At 34.2% G+C, this 19,080-nt stretch overlaps 1 protein-coding gene across 1 annotated transcript in view; it reads right to left on the minus strand.

The window, feature by feature from the left end:
• The window catches only part of LOC119084542 (GTP-binding protein Rhes-like), a 47,902-nt gene extending 29,574 nt beyond the window's left edge, over nucleotides 1-18,328 (minus strand). Inside the window, exon 1 of the mRNA XM_037194556.1 lies at nucleotides 18,052-18,328. The gene's annotated coding sequence lies outside the window, so the exon portion shown is untranslated. The remainder of the gene's footprint in view (nucleotides 1-18,051) is intronic.
• Between the last annotated feature and the right edge of the window lie 752 nt (nucleotides 18,329-19,080).

A 19,080-nucleotide genomic window follows, 5' to 3' on the forward strand; every position in this document is an offset into this window, starting at 1 on the left:
CCTTCCTAGTTACGAGAACAACATGATTCTGAGGAAAGATAATGAGTTTTTCTCCTGCGATTATTACAATTGTTGTTTACTAACGGACAGAAAACGACTAATTACCGTCTCGCTCAAAACCAGTTATTCGAATTTTCTTGCAGCAACATACAAAATACCGTACTGTCTTGCTGGCGTGTAGAATATATTTCTCGACTTCGGCTCGAAGCTCAAACGCCTCAACAAAAAATGTTTCGGCAAGCCAGTAATGGACGGTTTTACACTGCGTAGTTTTCATACAGACGGAGAAGTTCTGAAGTGTTAAGTTATATGACATTAACATTCACCTTACCCGCATGAAAAATTTTATGTCAACAATGGGGACAAATATCAAATTGTTACTTCGCTCTTGTTAAAACTTGCTGACTTATTCCAAGATCAAAACGTCGAACATTGAATGATTGTGATTGTATCATCATCACTTTCTTTACAATAGAAAAATATTAACTACTTGTGAGAAAAGCTTTTAAAGAGGAATGATGCACTGTGTAATACAATACGAACAAAATGCTTCAGTTTGTGTTATCTAAAACTAAAACTCTCAACCACTTGTTTTCAGCTTCTCACTCCATTAACTTACTCAAGTAAAATACTGCAATGGAAAGACGCATGTTTGAATTGCAGCATGCACAAGTTATTAGGTGCTGTCATTAACCCAGTTGTGAAAGTAATACTTCGTTGAGTATCCGCTACATTCATTAAAAAGCATTTTGACCTGTATTTTTGAAATTAATATTCATTATAATTGTCTGAAAGTGTTTTACGTAAAATTGATGAGTATAATTGAGTGTTCTCGCGTAATATCAGCACGAAACCAAATGCTTAATTTTAATTTCCAACAATAATATAGTGTTCACACCATCACTGATCGACACAGGTCTTTTACCTTAAAAAGCCAAACTATTAAACCAATAAGTACGATTATGAAAAAGTTGTGGTAAAAAATAAAATTAGGATTAAACACACGCGGGACTTTAATTTTTATATTTCTTCAACACGCTAGAGTGAAAATCAAACATGAGGTCAGGGCATATTATGCAAAATATGAATACGTAAAAATGGCGATCACAAAACGATTTTACTAACAAATGTCGTCTTGGTTCTTTTTTTAGGGTTCCTGGAATTTTATGAATGAAAATTCCGAATAATAGCCTCTGATCGCCGGTTGTTATATGGAATAAAAAAATATTAATGAAAATGTTTTCCCTCTGAAATTTAACCTGAATGTATCGTTACATGTATTTTATGTGGCTTTAAATATTTAAGTCTGTAACCATGTGTATTATGCTAGAAAAGTGTACAATGTACATTGAAAAATATTGAAAATATTTAATTTTACGACCCGGTGATGAAAACAAATTATTTAGCATATATAATGCGTGTTAACCCTCCCGTAAGCTGACTAACGATTATTTCGAAAATGAATAATTAAAACAATTTTGCATATTTGATGTGGCAAAGGTAGTGTTTGATGTTGATAACAATTAAAATAATTCTTTTTATATCGAATTTAGTAGCGATTTGATATACACCTACACAGTAACTATTAATGGAGTTTTCGAACACAAAATAATCCACCCCTGTAGTCATTGAAATATCTGCAAATTGGATTTTTTTTAGTTAATGGGCATTGGACAAATCGAATTTCAAATGTGTTATGTTGACTCGAATGATTTTATTGGCAAATGCATAACTGCAAATAATTTTGAACGAGTAACGCCATTCATTAGGTTAACTAAACATATTTCATTGAACTAAAATTATGTGATTGTTTGAATAATAAGCAACATTTCATTTCGATACAAAATGGCAAAAAGTTTAATAGTTGACCAGTAGTTTCATATAAATATAAAATACGAAAGCCTGTGCATAATAAAACCCAAATATTAAAATTCAAATTATTCTATTCATTCCACATGCGTGATCACATAAGTACAACTTTACGACTGCTGTACAATGTTTTTTCATTATCGTAATGTTTATTGCTAAAAAAAATTAAATTACCACTTTTACATCAGTCATCCTTCCGACTGTTAAAATCTATGCATTATGAACGACCACTCCGAACGAAATAGTTATTTATCTACCAAGGTAGGTATGAAGGTATTTTTTCGCACTAGATGTCGATTGTCGATCCGAGGCGAAGCCGAGGTCGACAAGACGTCGTGTGCGAAAAAATACCGGAATACCTACCGTGGTAGATACAACGTTTTTCGCAATTTCGGGCCATAATCACCTTTCCAATGCAAAATATTACCAAAATTTCTACCAAACATTCACATGCAAACATGAATTCATTTGAACGATCAAGCAACCTGTTCTATATACACATTGCAATGTGATGTATAGAGACGCGCTAAATAAAATCAAGTAGTCAATGCTTAGTATGTACGCTTCAACAATACGTTCTGTAGAATTGTGTGACTCTGTAGCCGAATGGCTATGGTCGTTGCTTGCTGTTTGGAAGAATTTTGGTGTTGGATGTTCAAATCCTGGTCTGTGCAAAGTTTTTATTTATAAAATTTAGTCTTTCTTAAAGCTATGTAGCGTGCGAAAAAAAGGTGAAAAAGCCCAAGTGCGAAAAAAAATAATCAAAAACGCACTGTGAAATAAATACCTTCAAAACGACATTAAATGGATGCATGGAAAGGTGATGATTATGGACCGGAATTGCGAAAATCCGTTTTATTATTTAAGTAAGTATTCCAAATGAAAATTGGCATTAATAGGAATTTCAGATTACACTTTCAACGTGGGGCCAACCATGTCATTCAATTAAATTCATGAAAACATATATCTGTTGAGATCCGCAACACCTTACATAGCAATGCATTGATTCGGGGCAATTCGACAGATTGTAAAGATCGTTGACAAAGTTTTATTTGACATAATTGCAAATATTTTGAACCTAATTATTGTGCAAATGTTCCAAAGTTAGTAAAAAACATAGTTAATGATTTCGAAAACGCCTGTAAATAGTCTTGTGTGTTTGTTTTTGGTAAGTTTTTTGGTAAGTCGAAACACGCACATACCCATTTTGTGAATGGTGTGAAAACGATTCCTCAATTTGTCTAAACAACATCTCATCTCAATTTTTGTTGATAAATAAGTGTTTCTTGTTGATAATTCCTTACAGATATCGATAGTGTGCCTTATAATGTTTTATGCAATTCAGTGAGCGAATTCGATACTTACGCAGCCTGTGTGCAGTGTCATATGAACCAATTTTATTTCATCCAAAAATCAGTGCGAAAAAAAAATTTGTGCCACCGAGAATTGAAATGCCACTCTTTTCAGCACTCATTTGAGTGTTGTAAAGTGACTTATTTCAGCATCCGTTTGATGTGATATTACAACACTCAAAGCAGTGTTGATATGGAATTTGTATGAGTTGTTACAGCATTCGTTTGAGAAAATGCAAAGCAGTGTGATCGATCAAATTTGAAGAGTGATTGTTTACAATGAAAATTATGTTTTTTTGTGCTCTTGTCTATTTCAATTCTCGGTTGGCACAAAGCATGATGTGTTACACGTATTGTAATGAGATTTTTTCAGCACACGACAAAATTTTGGGTCTAGTGCTGAAAAAATCAACATTACAATACTTGTAACACAACATGCTATTATCGCACGCTAAATGAGTGCGAAAAAAAATTTATCACACTCAAAATACATCGACACGATCATAATCATATATTCATCAAATGTAATAACAACTATTATGAATACTGTTAGATCAACTGTTTTTGCAACAGTTGTAACACGTTTTTCAGTAAATGTCAATTTCAGTTTCAGTTTTTTTAGTGAAAATTTTGTTTTTGTGGTTTGTTTTGTAGTATTGGGGAATTCGCTCACTGAATTGCATAAAACGTTCTATGAAACACGAATCGTATGCTGGTATTTTATCGCACACGATGTCTTGTCAACCTCGGCTTCGCCTCGGGTTGACAATCGACATCTAGTGGCGATACCTTCATACGATTCTTGTTTCATAAATAACCATTACAATGCACTCACAATGCAAATCCACTCAATTTTCGCGTGGTTCCTGTCGTTCCAGTACGCCTTCCGAACGATACGTCATTTTGACAATGGATTTTCTGTTGTTTCTAAAGCCATGGTGATCGTTTCAGAAGCATGGACATTGAATTTATTCGATGAAATGGATTACGGTAAGAAATTTGTTTAAGTTATATACAAAGTATAAATGCTAAGAAGATTTGGTTTGCAGCAATGGCAGCGATTCTGATATGCCAAATTGACGACAAAAAAATAATGACAAGCTATGGGTTCTTTATATAGTAAAATGCATGTTAAAAAAATCGAAGTACAAGATTTGAATTCAATCGATAAAAAATACATTGATACTTGGAAGTAATAGACCCGATAATTTTTTTTTAAATTAAAATAGTTGCACTCTGCTTACTAGCAAGGGTCGCGCACGGAGGCCACCGTTAATAATAATACTGGTCATATGCTTGCCATCCGTAACAGGTTAATGATTGGAACGCTTAGGATAACATTTAGAACATCGTATAGCTCGAATGAAATCTGATCTTATGTACCATGTATGTTTAATACCTAGTAAATAAGACTTTAAGTTAAACTGTGCTATGTATTCTTCTTGGCTGTAACTGAAGAAGATTGTTCTACCGTGACTTAGGTTAATAACGTATGTTTCAGACTTGAATCAAACAAGATTGTGTTTCGTAGCTACTATACGTGGAACGCAAACAAAAGAACTTAAACTCATTTAAATCTAAAACATTTTGCATCTTACATTCGATGCCATAGTTGTAGTTTATATATGCTGAAAGTAAAGTGGATTTTAAGAAATAGAGACTGTGTCGAATTCGGTCTATTCAAAGCTATAAAAAAGTTTCCAGAAACTATTACGAGAATAATGAGACGGAAGAAAATTTCATAAAATGTCACTTCTGAGCCAACACACATAACGTCACATATAGGTATATAGTTGCTTGAAATTGTTTTAGCTAATACAATTCAACAAAGTTTCCGTAAAAATTGGTAAACTACGTAAATTTTCCTAGCATCCTTAGCATGGAATCCTATTATAGAGCTTTCGTTTTGTGTGATGTATAGATAAACATCATTTTACTAGATATTATGTACATACATCATACGATATAATTTCAGTTAATTTCTCGAGCGAAAACTTACGGAAACGCTATCGCAGTTATGTACTTAATTTAATTACAGTTTATTATATCGACAGCTCCCTTCTAGTGACATAAAATTCAACACCATAACGACATTAATGGAATATAGCACTCAACAGGAATTTTATCGTCTCAGCTATACGAAAACTGGCCGCAATGGCACTTTATTTGTGTGGCTCAGCATATCGTACACTTTTTTACATCATTTATCTGCAAGCATAAAACTTTCACAATTGATATAGAAGGTTTTGTTCCTAAAAACAATCTCAAAAGAAAAGATATTCTAATTGATTCTAAGTAAGTATACCTTCAACAAGATAAATAACCGTGTCCTTGAAATATAGGTTGAGTGAGTGAACACCATGAAAAAGACAATATCCATGCTAGTGAAATGAACATTTTGAATAACACATTTTTTCGCACCTTTTTATGCCGCACCCACGCGATATCTGAAATCTACATGAACATAAACGTTCCCACATAATTTACTCGCATTGAATGATATCTAAGGATTTACAACAAAGAGTGTAGTAAAACGAAAAGATATTGCGTTAGGCGGTGGTCTCGGTATGAAATCTTTTTCTGATGTTCCCATACGTTCACTCAGTCTATTTCCTATAAATACAATACATACATATCCACACGTAACCCACTTCACCATTCTGATTGCGTTGAAACATGTAAATCTGCTGCTAATTTCCACTTCAAAACGTATTTGTCACACAACTACTTTACAAGTGATCCATTAAAAGGGGATGAATGGCTGGAAAATGTTATTTATATTTATCAATGTTAGTGCTAACATGGGAAAAGATAGATATTTTTCCTTCAAATCATTAATTGCATACAATCTTGATGGTCAGCTTGAAATGTTACGGTCAATAAGAAAAACGAAAGAAATTCCATTGAAAGAGAAGAGTATTTTGAAATGAATTTATATCTACACAGTGAGTTAACTTCAACCTTTCTAAGTGGTATACTTGTAGAATTTATTTATAACATTAGATAATAGCCCTTCAAGTGTAGGTCTGACTGTATTTTTTCTTCTCTCACAATATTGTTATTGGTTGTGCTTTTTTCCATTCACTTTTATATTGTTTTGTTGTCGATGTATCATGTATGCATGTATTCCATTTTTTTGGTCTTATTCCGATAGATGGATATTGTGTGGTAAGAAAATATGTGAAATAAAATGTAAAAGGAAGAAGAGAAGTAGAAAAAAAAATGGTCAACGACTTTTATGCCTACTTACTATCGCATGAAGAAAAGCGAATGAAAATTGTATTATAAGACAAAATGGGGCTTGTTGAGAACGATGATATATGATGTATGAAGATTGGATGAAAAGATTTTTTATGGCATGTTTTCCTTTGTACGACTTACCCAAACCGTAGAAACGAATTAATGATAAAGCAGTGTGATGGAAAATTTATTTTCCATTGGATTGAGTGGAAAAATACAATTTCTAATTGGACTGTCACGTAAGTATAAAATGGATTTCCTATAATTTGTAAAGTGAATGATGTTTGCAGGACTCTATCGTTGTTGAATGATTTTGATTACAAAACCAATCATTTCCCAGCTTCTATTATTTTTGTACCGTTTTATTCGGTTTGGCATTTTAATGAATAATCAGCGACATTTACGCATAACACTTTACAATGTTTTTTCGCCTTCACATCACCAATGAATTCCACACAAACATTTTTTTTGAAAGTTTTCTTGATAACCGACAAGATTGCAACATAAACTTTATTTTATTGTGTCTACTCCAGTTACGATGAACGATAAAGAACGTTATTATGGTAGCGATAAATTGGAAAACTTTTGCTCACGACACGTGGAATAAAATTAACAAGGAAACTTATACAACTAACCACACACAGCCCGCAACTACACAGGTGAATTATAGTGATGATGATTAATGAGATAGTATCAGTCTTATGGAAATAGAAATTTGCATTAATTTGAAGGTCTTACGACCCTACAAAATATTAATTGTGATTAATGAGAACTACAAAATCTGCATGACGGAATTATAGTAAATCAAAAGTTTCCTTTTAAGCTACTGAAAAATTATGCAACCTCATTTTTTTACAATGTAATGTTTTCTCTAATCTCTGTTTTATGCAAGAGATTGAAAAAGAAAATGAAAATTGTAATCGAATCATCAACTTGGAATCGCTCTGTTATATAAGATTTTTTGTGGCCTAAAACTAAAACTTAGCATCAAAAAAATTCAGCAAAGAAAGTGTTAATGGATGCTGTAGGTTTTTCTTTCTGTTTTCTCAACCACTGCAAGTTTCTGTGAAACATTTGGAATCCTTTTTTACTTGTCACCACGGCAGAGTAAAGTAAAACAGGCAGGAGCGTTTGATTTAATTAGATATCTGAGTTATCTTAATTTATGACAGTGTTCATTTAAGGTCACTTTCATACAGTGTATTAGGCAAGGTTCTGAAACAACCAAGTTAAGACAACTCTGAGTTGATCACACACAAATTGAGTTCAGCGGCTGCGAAGGGCAACGTAACAAAAACAAAATTCCGAATTTTCCTAAATAAAAACATTTCAAAAGAAAATCTAAAATACAGTATTTAAAAAACGCCTAAATGAATATGCTTTTCAAAGCATCCATGCCTCTTAAATTTCGAGGAACTATGAAAATTATATTTAATTTACCAAGCTCTGAGGGATAAAAGAAACAGAAAAAAAAACAAAAATAAAGAGCCAAAAATTTCGCAACTAATGTTATTTTTTGTAAAAACGTTACCAGTTATTTCATCCTGGTTTTTTGTTTCATACATTATACATACATACATTATCCTCAACTTGTATTTTTATGTAAATGAAGTGTTCATGTTAAAATGTAGAAAAAGCGTAGTACCTGAGTACACGATATATAAATGTGTTCATACAGACTATATACAGTACATGCACGAAGCCGTCGTAGAGTTATAGTATAGATATTACTTGACCAAACATCAAATGGAATTTCCATTTCAGCATAGAATAATTTTCTATACGAGAAAGGAAAAAAACCATTTTTAGGATTTAGAGCTAATTTTAGTTTTAATTTTTAAAAGGCCGTATGACAATTTTATGGAAGAAGCTTTTTTGTTCAGCCGGATCATAAATCGACCACAGCGAACCAAAAGAGCTAGTCATCTGTTAACCACAAAAATGTCAAAAATAGGCTATGTCACGTCGTATAATAAAATCATTTTATCAAAATGTATTTTAAAACAAATGAAGTAAAAGATTTTCAAACAGATCAGAATAGATTTAACTGTTCTGACGCGATACGCTTGCTGTTTCTAAAAGCTGGAGTAGAAGGCAGGAAACAGAAGACTTTTTCACACGACAACTACTTGAAAATTAATCGGAATTTTCCACTCGACTGGAAATGGTTTATTAATGCTGAGGATATTTAGGTCGAATGTGTATTGTGATCAACCGCAGAATTTTTAACTTATCCAAAATCAATAACTGCTACTTTTAATGCAAACATTTTACGATGGTACTTATGTGTGTGAGTCGGAGTATGAGTTGATAAATTATTGATCTATCTAAAATTGAACCGATATTAAAATATGTTTTTATGCTTTTCCCGAAATTTTTCGACAGCCATTTCAAGCAACAAATCTGTAACGGTATAAGAATTGCAACCATAAAATGCTGTTCCGATAAAAAATGATCGTGTTTGAACGGTGGTTGTGCCATTAAAATTACGTTATCACAACTAAAAGAAATAAATTTCAATAAGATTGGTTGAGTGAATGTCGTGAACATTACCGTACTGGCATGGCATGGATTTATCGTCAGAGCGATACTATAGCCTAATTATATTATCTAAAATAGCACAGTGTATGGTTTATTAGGTATTCAGTGATCGAATTCGGGATTGCCGTAATGGTTTTAGAGATTTACATTTCAAATATAATTTAATCACTGAAAATGGCTCGCTGTGTTTTTTTTTAATCTACGTCTATGTAATAAATTTAAATAAGGATATTTCCTCAAAATGCGAAACAAAAAGCACAATCAGTTAAGATATTATAATACATTCGTTTACGAATGACTACTCTTTCCGTGAAAAAGCACCATTTACCTCTCTAAAAGGTTTTATATCAAAAACATGAGATTTATCCGTCTATTTTATCTTTTATTTGGAACATAAATAAGAAAAAATAAAATAAACAAAAACACAACGAATAGCACTAGAACAACAGCGTGGGTCTTCTGTGGGGTTGGTTAAAAATATAAAAATAATTATGCTTCGTTAAGTCATTTTACGAATGGTTTTTCTTTCAAGATGTTTATGAAATGTAGGACGATGTCTTTGTTGTTGGTAGATTAAAATTAAAATTTATGTTCGACATAGATAAATTATCTAAATTTTTTTTTATTATGTTTGTGTTTTCGAATGAATATACAAAAAAAATATTTTTTTCAATTTCGCAAAATGTAATATTACAAATAAATGTCGTAGATCAGATATTTTTCTTTATAAAGAACATAACCTTCACCTTCATATTTTCTACATTATACAGTGTGCGTATATTTTACGATAATAAGTCGTTTACTTAGAAGAAATGTGAAAACAAACAGTGAATCAATTTATCGTTACATTATTACCATCGAACATTTGCCAACAATAAAAAAAATATTTACCGAATTCTAGCAGAGAAAAACAATCCCAATTGTTCGGAATTCAGACAAAGCACTCGATGTTAGATCTAGGACTCGTCTACAAGATATTACCGCATTACGAGTAACGGTGGATAAACTTTTGCAATGCTTCAGACTGCAACGTTATTTCTACGAAATGAAAATCATTTTAAGATGAAGCAAACATTCGTTGGGAGATTATATTTGAAGAATTTAACTAAACCGAACGTCCTTTTGCATACTTGAAAGTACAAGGATTTCATCATCCCCCTTTTCACATTGTAAGAAGATTAGCGTGAAATTTCAATAATGGTATAAAAAGCAAATGGCTTGAAGTACTGTTTTTAATGCAGCATTTTCAATTCAATATTTTAATGTAACATTCAATGATCAATGTGGTATGTTGTAGTTCTCAGTAAAAAGTGATTGATTATCTGTATACTTGTAACATAATGTTTACGTAGAAAAATGTTGGATGTTAGGGCGAATTTTCGTCTATTTTATATTTGTACAAATGTATAAGAGTACAAACATCCACTTAAAGTTTATCATGTTGTCATTGGTGTTCGACAAAAAAAACATAATGGAACGAATATTTCAATGGAGCTTTGGGGTTATTTCCGTATAAATGTGATATGTTTTTGTGTGCACAATTTGATTGATTTCGGATAAATGGAGAACGGAGCACTTAATTATTCATCGGAGTGACTGTAACACTTTACTACGGAATATTTTATCGTTTTTATGGCTTTGTTTATTGTTTTACTGTTTTGACAGTCAACCGAATAGAAACTTTTTACGAAATCATAGCATAAATGGTAGAAAACGGAATTCAGGAGAAATATACTGATTTAACTGCTCGTCTTACTTATTTTTAACTTTTTATATTTGCATTCATTCCTTCTGAAAGTCATAAAACGAACACGAAAAGTTTGATTTTTTTCTGTAAGGAAACAAAGTTTTGACGTGATTGTTCCGAAAGTTTAGAAGTTTTTTCTTCATTTAAGATAATGAATCAGTCCATTCATATAACAACGAACAAAATTCAAGTAATTGTCTTATATATTACAGTGGAAAACCTCAAATCATTGTAGAACTGGATGGTTAGTACAAAAAAAAAACGAGAAACTCCAACTAAAATCAGACATTCAGTGGTTTTCAAGTGTTTTTGAAAGGTTTTCGACAGATTATCACTTAAATGTCAAAAAAGAACGTACAATGTTTTATCAGAACGTCGTTGATAGGCACTAAGAAAGTTCAGTAACATTAAACAATTCTATGAAGCCCCAAATACCATTCGCTAAGTCAAATATTACCTTTTGTAGTCTATTGTTCGATAATAAAAATTTTGTTTGCGTAGCGTTACAACAAGCGTTTTGAAGGAATAAGAAACCATCGTTTCATTGACTCATTTTAAACGACATCACTCACTGTCTCAAGAACTTCAAAGTTGTTTACAATACTGTAAATATTGGTGTATACCACTTAATGAAGGGTTTTCAGTGAAACCAAGCAGAGTGAACACTAGCATTAAACAATTGCAACAGAGCGTCGGTTTAGTGATTATTCTTAAAGAAACGAAAGAAATACGGAGACTGTTTATATTGTAAGGGTTACAATAATGAACATTTGATATATAATATTGAGGATAAAATGAAAATCGAACCAAAACCATATTGTTTAAGTAGAGATTTATTGAATAAAAAAACTTTAATATTTACGTAAATATTGTGAGATGAGCTTTTGCAAGCAAAGTTGATTTTATTGTTGTTTGCAAAGCATTATAAAGCTTTACAATATTATCACGACTTATTAATTTCAAGTAGGTCCTTGACTACAACAAACTTACAAAGGAGCCTGTTACTATATTGCGTGGAATGATGCAATGGGAAAGTAGCCAATACAGAGACTATTTTAGGGAAAACGTTTTCCTATCTTCACTTTTTTCTCAAATTTTCCTTATTTTCTCAAATTTTCCCTATTTTCCTTATTATTCCCAAAAAGTTTCTCTAAAATACTCCCTGTCAATAAAACATGGAAACGCCATTATTGAATCACCTCATTTTGTACTTTACTTCTTTGTCACAATTGTTGATTGCTGGCCAACAATATGCCAAGCAAAGTGAATTAATTGTATATTATTCTCATATGAGGTGGGGGTAGAGGTTTACCGAGGTTACACAACATCTGAGAATGTCATGCTTTGTTGCAGAAGAGAAAAAGAGAAAACAGGTCTAGCTGAATGACAAGGGGAACTTCACAAGTTAATAATGTCGGATATATTACCCTAGGGTAATATTATTGACGAGAAATCATCGCTCGTTGCAATAAATTCTGTTTAAAGTTTCTTCGACAGGTTTTCTAAACACTAATCCGGAAACAAGTCTTTGTAATTGAATTTCTAATGAACTCCTAATGTACAGTACATTTTTGTTGGCTTATGGGCGTTTCGAAGCGAAATTTGTATTTATCAAAAAGCTCATTTCTTCTCTAACTTCTTTTTCCATGATTCAGAAATCGATCAATCGATGACACATTAATCGTGTTCCGAACGTAGACATAGCCGGATGGATTTCACAATGCGTAATTGTTGTAGTCACGCTCCTTCAACATTTCGATGTGAGTTTTCTTCAACAGCAAATTGATATTTTCCACAATCCAGCATCGGTGTATATCCAAACATCTCTGTCTCGAATGTCCCGAATCATGGACACTTCCGAAACGAGCAGTATCACTCACAAGATTTACTTATTTAAATGTTTTCATCTTCGCACAAATTAAACAACAGATGACATTTGATACGTCAATAATTTCTATACTTTTTCACACAACTCTTCAATAAATAAAATTGTCAGGTGCATGTGAATGTGTGTTAATTTCACATTGAACACACATGTACATGAAACTAAACTTGTATGTGATATTGAAATTTTAGAAGTATTAAATGAAAATCTAGATGTAACACGGCAGAGTAAAAGTAACCCAGGCAGGAGCGCTTGTTTGACTAGCGCTTGTTTGACTAGGGACCTGAATAATCTAGTAGGCCTATGTTTTTTGCGAATTAAATTTTTCAACTTATGTCAGTGTTCATTTGAGTTCATTTTCAAACAAAGGATTAGGTCCCTCATTTGACGTTTCCATAATGAACCGCTTCTGCCAGGGTTACTTTTACTCTGCCGTGGATGTAAACGACCGAAAAAATCTAGTTCGTCAATATTAACATAAATTTCGAACTAATTTAAACGATGTTTGAAACTCAATACCGTCATTCGTTCTGCGGTCATCCAACGTTAAGTAAGTAGAATTTTTTAACTGGCTCGGTCGCTTCTTCGGAAACAACCACCACCAAATTAAGTAGAGTGGCTCGGTCGCTTCTTCGGAAGCAACCACCACCAAATTAAGTAGGGTGGCTCGGTCGCTTCTTCGGAAGCAACCACCACTGAATTAGATAGAGTGGCTGGGTCGCTCCTTTGGAAGCAACCATCACTGAATTAGATAGAGTGGCTGGGTCGCTCCTTCGGAAGCAACCACCACTAAATTACGTACAGTGGCTTCATTTAAACAATGTTAAAACAAGTGAAGTAAAAGATTCATTTTTTCTGCAATAAATTTATCCATTCTAATCGTCGATTTTCCTTTCTTTTAGAATTTTTTCCAAACTTTTTGCAGAGTTTTCCCACTTTTCGACCATTTACCATATTTTTACAAAAAAAAAATCGGGAAAATAGCCAAAATTTTGGGGACTCTTTCTCGAAAATCAAGGCCTACTAATTTAATTACAGATTATGTCCAACAGACATAATGAGTTATCGCTGAACTGTACGTGCGCAAAGTGCCTTCAACGAAAGGAGAAGCCACCCGATCAATTGGCCCCCCAGCCACCGCCACCAATCGAAGAAGGTAAATAAATTCAAAAAATTTGATTATTCAACCTCAGCTAATTCGAATTTCGTATTTTCTTCCAGCAATCAACCCAAATTCGAAATTGAAACGTCCGGCCACGAACGATTCATCCGAAAACCACCAATGGAAACGACAAAAACACGAATCGAGTGGTAAGTGAATTCATGGTTTTCACAATGTCGTAAATTAATGAATTCAACCAGCGTCAACTATTGTTCAACCACTGGGCCTACCGTTAACAGCATCAATGAAAGTAGATAAGTTATTTACTTTCATTGAACAGCATGGCCACCACTGGAGACCACAGCTGCAATGGAATCGTTGCCACAAGCACCCCAAAACAGTCAAGAACGAGACGAATTGGGTGATTTGCATCCGGATGTACAAATAAGCTACCAGGTAAATGCATCTCCGATGATATGACGTAGCGGATCTAGTCCTTCACTTTTTTATTCCAATTTGCCTAGAAGTAGCTATTCTATTGAACGCGGTTTTAAATTTATGCCCCTTTTCAACTCTAACTTTCAGACGACTGTTAAATTGGTAGAAATTGGAAAAACGAACAGACCCCCAATAATATATACGCCGAAACGTTGGAATAATACTATCGGCCGAACGGACAACTTTGATTTGGTAGCCAATTCAATTTACGTGTCCAGAAAACAACACGCGTGCATGTCTACGACCATTGTCTGGTTGCGAATAAAGTGATATTGTCGGACTGTGATTCATCAAATGGTATCTACGTAAATAATGAACGCGTCGCGACGGTCGAACTACACGAAGGCGACGAAGTTGGCATCGGCTGCGACACAACCGAGGAGTCCATCAACGATCCAGATTGCACCGTACTACGCTTCTGTACTAACTACATGCAGCCTGTCGACAATTCGAATGCGCAAGATAAATCGTCCGATAACCAAACGAAATTTCCCACAAACGACGAGCAAAATATGCAAAGAAGCGACAGGATGCAAAGAAAGCAATCAATGCAGCTCGGTTTGGAAGACCTGCAATGAAAAAACTGAAAGCAAAGCGCCTCAATCTTGGTATTCTTACAAAGCTGTACACGAAGCCGATACCAGCTACGCCGCACGGAAATCGTATGCCACGTTTCAAGACCAACAACAAACTTCGACACAAGAAAACAGTGAGAAAGGTTTTGCATCGGCAACGCAGCAAATTAGAACCTGATGAGGAGTGTTTCACCATCGTTCGCACGCTGAACGCATTCTTGGCCGATACACCGGAAAAGCATGAGTTAAGAGACCGATTCATTCTTGACTCTAAAGTCATTTCGGCGTTGTCCATCGAATCATCGTACATGATCAACTGGTACTTCTTGTCCGAATTACAGAAAGACCCGAATTTTGCATTAAGTGAAAACCCAAAATTTCGTGAGTTCTTTCAATGTTTGAAGCAATCTGGCAAAGGTGCGACGTATAAAAACATGCAGAAAATTATGCGTCCGTACTTTGAGCTACGAAAAAAATATGGTCAAACCAGTTCGTATGAAAACTTATGAAACTTCCTTCGCAAATAACGTCACGGAACACATGTACAAGCGTGTACAGAAATTTTGCAAACTAACTAATCCGGAAATCAAATCATACGAAACATTGGACAACCTCTTTAATTCACAATCGGAAAATCGATGCGACATGCAGTTAATGAAAACGTTGCGGCAAACACTTGGATTCACCGGCAATTTCCACAATTTGAATTCGAATTGGTGGTCGTTCATACCATTTTTATACCGTCTACAACAATGGCATGTGAAAAATGGCAGCAAATCGTTCCGAGTGTTCCCGATATTGGGAAAACGTCGTCATTATGTCCAGTGCGACGGTCAGGTGTACCATCAATTTCTTCGAAATTGGAAGATTTCGTCAACGTACTACGATGATTTCGATGAGAATGTGCTGTGGCGACAGTATTTCAAAATCGATGAGGTCGAATCGGATGGGCACAAGTTCCACAACCACATTCGTACCGATGGCGTTTCCGTGTCCATCACAATGAAACGGAAGAAACGGTCAGTTGCTGACAACGCCCAAAGGATGGCACAGGCAAATGCGAAGCTGAAACGAAACGAAATCAAGAATGTTCGTGCATACGATCCAGGTCATCGATTGATTTTCGCTGGAATCGATAGAGATTTGGAGACTGGGCAAGAGACGTCGTTAAAGTATTCCAGCCAATCGTACCATTATACATCAGGCCGTCATCGTTTTCAAGAGAAATACAACCGACTGGCGAATCCCTTGCTACGGAAACTGAAAACCGATCGTGAATCACTTCCCAATAAAGCTTCCGCCGTGTTGGATTTCAAGGAGTTCATTGATTGATTTTTTTTTTTTTTGATGTGCTAATGTCACAGGCGATTACGAAATTGCGATTCCAACGATTTGTTTCCCGAGAGAAGGCGACAACCGAATTGGCTAGGGCATTGGTCGGCAGTAGAACGGCAACGAATACCACAATCGTCTTCTGCGGTTCCACAGAGCAGAATCCGGTGATCAAGGGATTCAAAGACTCGCACCGTTTACATTCAAAATCGACGAATTCCGCTCGACAATGCTGTGCAGCCGATGCTTCACACCAGCCATAACTTCACGATCTCCGCATAGATGGCAGTACTGCAAAAAGTGCGCCATTACTTGGAACCGCGACGTAAATGCTGGACGGAACATTTGCTATTTGGGATTGAACGAGATCTTAGGCGTTCAATGCCACCAAGTATTCAGCCGATTATTTCAATTTCCCGGGTAAGTTATACATTGTTGCCCCTCTTTCCCTATTGCATCATGTGTGTTTCTCTTTACAGCACGGCAAAGCAATATCAGCACTCGAGCGAAAAAGCGAAGCCTCGAAGATCATTTATATTTCATATGTATAGTTATGATGTGGATGATGTCAGCGATTACATCTTCTATTAAAGTCATTTCTAATGTAGGGGAACCTAACTTATCAACCATCCTTTCATTGTGTATGCTAAAAGCATACAGAAAAAATTATTTAATTATTTCCGCAAACAACAATGTCAGTTTCAAAATTTTCGCAAGGACTTTTCATCGTATCATCATACACAATTCGCATTTTGGATAAGAAAAGTAAATATAACTTGCTGGCATGACATGATTCATACAACAATAGATGCTTTCCATTTAAGTGTTTCCGTTCTTTATGATTCAAAAGTAAGAATGATAAAATTTATGTTATAGACGGTGGAATGAAAATACAAAGAAAAGAAAGAGCGGAGAAAATATTTAAATTAAATTGTAACAATAAAAATATGTCAACATACCATCGCAAGTCTTTTTACACACAGTGCTAGTGAATCGGTACAGGAATAAGTTCGGAAACGAAAGTAGTTTATTTACTATGCCGTTTGTAATATTTCGTTTTCGTTTTGGAGCATTCCGGGAACAGTGTGTAAACGGAATATTGACTTGTGTAACTGGGAGAATTTTCGTATTGATATAGGACAAAAAATGATTGCAGATAAATAGTCAAGTCACGATTCGAAAATTTTTCCTTTATATCGACGTTCACATTATGGGAAAACTTTACCAATTTCGGAAAACATTTCTACATTCAACAATGGAGATTGTATTATGAAATGAATTTTATATGAAGCTTTTTAAGGAAACACATTGTGGTTTTGCTTGAAGGTGGTGTTTTTATATTTCCTGCAGCAAAAAACGACACTTCTTCCATATCAAGCTGATCGATTTTTTGTCTTCATTGTTTGTTACCCGGAAGTCGTGAGAATTTCAAATGATATTTTCTTCTCTTGACATTATTTTATGCAAGAATTCAAAGCAAACACAATTTCATAAGTTAAACAATAATTCGAATATTTTATTCGTATTTATACCTTCATCACATTTATCAGAATTTGTATGATTCGATTTCGGATTCACATCCGTACAATCCCACCTAGCTTATATACTTAATATGCCAGCATCAAAAAGGCACGTTACACGTATATATATATATATAAAAAGGGAAACAAAGGAACGGAAAATTATCCAACCGAAAGCAGCGGCACAAACATACCAAAACAAACCGAAGGAAAGGAAAAAAAAAGCTTTTCACACAAAGTGAAATAATTTCCTGCATTAAATTTACTCATTCATTCACACTTGTATGTTAAATTCATTTTGAATGTTTTCATTATTTAGGTTTTAGATTCATGGTTTGTGAACACTTTGCCAGTTAATTTTTATTATTTTTAAATTAGCTGTACACTTACCTAACGTTGTCAGTAAAATGTGCAATCTGAAGGAAAACTTTGATTTGTGCATGAAATTAGATGAGTGAAATTGATGGTAGTCACATGAAAACGATTCACATTTTAACATTTAGATTACGACACTCGATTAACACACAAGGGATGCTACAACCAATACGGTTTATATCAAATATTACTAGTTCTTTTAGTGTTATTAAAATCACATTAAATCCTCACAGCAGACTCTAAGAATGAAAACGAATACCGAACACAATATGAATTCTTTCTTCTTGCTATAGCCACGATTCAATTCAAACTGAACTGACGACAGGAGTGGAGTACATAATAAACGGTTAGATTGGGAGAATTTTCACAATCGAAAAAAGCAAAGAGAAAATTTCGTAGCTTCTCTATTTGTATTATATACAACGTGGTGACTCCCTATTTTCCTTTTATATTACTTACAACTGAGGTTATAAGCATGATCTTGTGAGTAAATTTACGATTTTATGTTAAATGTGGCAGCTATACACAGTAAAATCGTAAAGTTAGTATTCAGATTCCATGTTCTTTTTCACTCCAAAAAGCTTTAATTTCTCTCATTCATTGACTCATGAAAAGCTTTCGCTCTTTGCATTTCTCTTGAATAATTGAACAATTTTTACACGCAACAGTTTCAAGTTTGAATGCTGAAGACAATAGACACCACAATCAATTCGGTTGTGGTAAAGAACACGCGCTTGTGTTGAAAACTATAAAGGGGTAATTTGTGCCCCTGTATACTCGTACACATATTATTTGTTCTTTGCATACATAGTTACATAGACTGTTCATGTTCAGCCTGCTGAAAGGTTTTAGTTTACAGTAACAGTGTGTATTTAGATATTACTATATCTTAGATCTAAACCAATGAACTTTAAAAATTTTGGGGTAGTTCGCTGTTTTCTAAAATTATTATTTGTAGTTCTGCTACTACATAAAGCGCTATTTGAGGCAAGTCATCAATCATTTTCATTTGAAATGACACAAAAACACGTTTAATTGCAACGG

Source organism: Bradysia coprophila, unplaced genomic scaffold (assembly GCF_014529535.1).
Source record: "Bradysia coprophila strain Holo2 unplaced genomic scaffold, BU_Bcop_v1 contig_762, whole genome shotgun sequence".
In the NCBI taxonomy this organism is placed as follows: domain Eukaryota; kingdom Metazoa; phylum Arthropoda; class Insecta; order Diptera; family Sciaridae; genus Bradysia; species Bradysia coprophila.